Below are 2,461 nucleotides of genomic sequence, written 5' to 3'. Positions count from 1 at the left end.
ATGTGATTCTTTCACAGCTGCAGTGGAGACCTTGAGGCTCCTCAAAAGTGTTCTCAATGGATTATTCATAGCACTTAATTTCCCTATTTCCTTATGCCCCCCATCTTTGTCAGTCAGTAGAAGCTAGAAGACTCCACAATCTTATAATTGCTATTTTGCTATAGAGACTAAGCTATTGGTTTTCCTTCCCTATGCCCTGCTTTCAACTGCACTTGATCCCAATATTGGCAATTTGAACAAGTTTGGTGCATGGCTTGCTTATTTGTTCTCCTGTAAGAATGTTAACTCTGTCCCCTTAAATAAATGAACAACCCAACTCCAGACTCACATTTTGAGGGTCTCTTTATAAGAGCCTCTTTTAATAACAATTCCTACATCATCCAGGGTTCTAGCAAGAAAGATGACACTCAATTTTGAGGAGCTTAAATGAAGATATAATTTATAAATGTATGAACAAAGTGTGGAGAAACCCTTAGGCAGAGTGCAATACCTGGAACTGAAATAGAGGGGCTGTGACCACACACCTAGGCCTGAAGGAATGGGGCAGAAAGTAGTAATTAAAACCAGAGGGCAACTGAGGATAAAGATGGCAGTGAAGTAGGTAGACGCACAGACACCCAGCTCTCACCACCAAACTAAAATACAAATCAATTTAGGAAAAATCAGCATGAAAAACCAACTCTGAACTACAAGAACAGCTCTCAAAACCAAGGAGCAAAGAAGAAGCCACAACAAACCTGGTAAGGAGTGCCTGAATCTCCCTTGATTACAGGAATGGAGCGGGGGGGGGGGGGTGAGGCTGAGAGCCCAGAGGGGATCTCACGCAAGGGAAAAGAGCAGAAACTACTGTTCACAGCCACTTGCCTGGCGACCAGGGAGTGAGGTGTGTCGAAAAGACCAGCTTATCTCCCAAGTGGAAAAGAAAGAGAGAGGGACAGACTGTGACGGGCTAAGGAATGAAGGAGATGACTTAAGAAAGCTGATTCATCCATACTGGAGGTGGCCATAGCTGGGGGAGGGACTGAACCTTTCACAAAACAGAGCTGAATTGCTTCCAGATCAGAGATCTCCGGACATCTCTCCAGCTCCAATCAGCACAACAAGACACAGCTGAAAACAAGAAGTGGGGAGGAGGGGCAATAACTCAGGTCTCCATGGAGATCTGAGATACACCTCCCCCTACTGAAGCTGAGAAAACACCCTGCCCCCAGAGAGATTAGTTGGCGAAAGAGGCCATCAGAGTCTCAGGTAACATTCCCTTCTGGTTTCAAGTGTTTCTGTTGAGAAGTCGGATGTCATCCTTATGGGGGCTCCTTTGTAGGTGATAACTTTTTTTTTTCTTGCAGCTTTTAATATTTTCTCTTTATTGCTTAGCTTTGGTATTTTAATTATGATGTAATTATAATTAAAATAACACCCACCGCATTCCTGGATACAGTTTCAAGGAAGCCTCCTGCTGAGATCAGTAAACAAGACTATCACCTGTTAGGAAAACAAACAAATCAAGACTTCAAAGCTGCCAAAATCCAAAAGTGGATTACAAATAATAGCTGATATCAACCCAAGAAGACCTAGAAATAACACAATTGAAAACTGCAGGCAGAAAACACCAAGCCTAGACTCAACCAACTCTACAAATAAAACACCCCAAAACAGACAATGAGAAGACAAAGAAGTACAATCCAAATGAAACCACAAGAGACACCTTCAGGAGATGAACTGAGTGATATGGAAATAATCAAACTTCCAGATGCAGAGTTCAAAATAATGATTGTAAGGATGCTTAGGAATCTTGGAACAACAATGGATGGTCATTATGAACACCTAAATAAAGAAATAGCAAGTATAAAACAGAATCAGTAGGAGATGAAAAATACAATATCAGAAATAAAGACGACAATGAAAAGAATTAAAAACAGGATAGATAGAGCTGAGGATCGAATCAGCGAGTTAGAGGACAACTGGAAAGAAGGCATGAAAGCAGAGAAGAAAAGAGAAAAAAGACTCAAAAAGTCTGAGGAAACTCTTAGAGAGCTCTGTGACAACATGAAGAGAAACAACATCCGCATCATAGGGGTTCCTGAAGAAGAAGAAGAAAAAGAACAAGGGATAGAGACTTTGTTCAATCATATCATAGCTGAAAACTTCCCTAAATTAATGCAAGAGAAACTCTCACAAATCCAAGAAGCACAGAGGACTCCATTAAAGAGAAACCCAAAGAAACCTACACCAAGACACATCATAATTAAAATACCAAAGCTAAGCAATAAAGAGAAAATATTAAAAGCTGCAAGAAAAAAAAAAGTTATCACCTACAAAGGAGCCCCCATAAGGATGACATCCAACTTCTCAACAGAAACACTTGAAACCAGAAGGGAATGGCAAGAAATACTCAAAGTAATGCAAAACAAGAACCTACAACCAAGACTACTTTATCCAGCAAAGCTATCGTTTAAAATCA

The sequence above is a fragment of the Saccopteryx leptura genome, chromosome 3 (genome assembly GCF_036850995.1).
Source record: "Saccopteryx leptura isolate mSacLep1 chromosome 3, mSacLep1_pri_phased_curated, whole genome shotgun sequence".
Taxonomy (NCBI): Eukaryota; Metazoa; Chordata; class Mammalia; order Chiroptera; family Emballonuridae; genus Saccopteryx; species Saccopteryx leptura.
The sequence above is the reverse complement of the archived record's forward strand: the minus strand, read 5'-3'. Positions refer to the sequence as shown.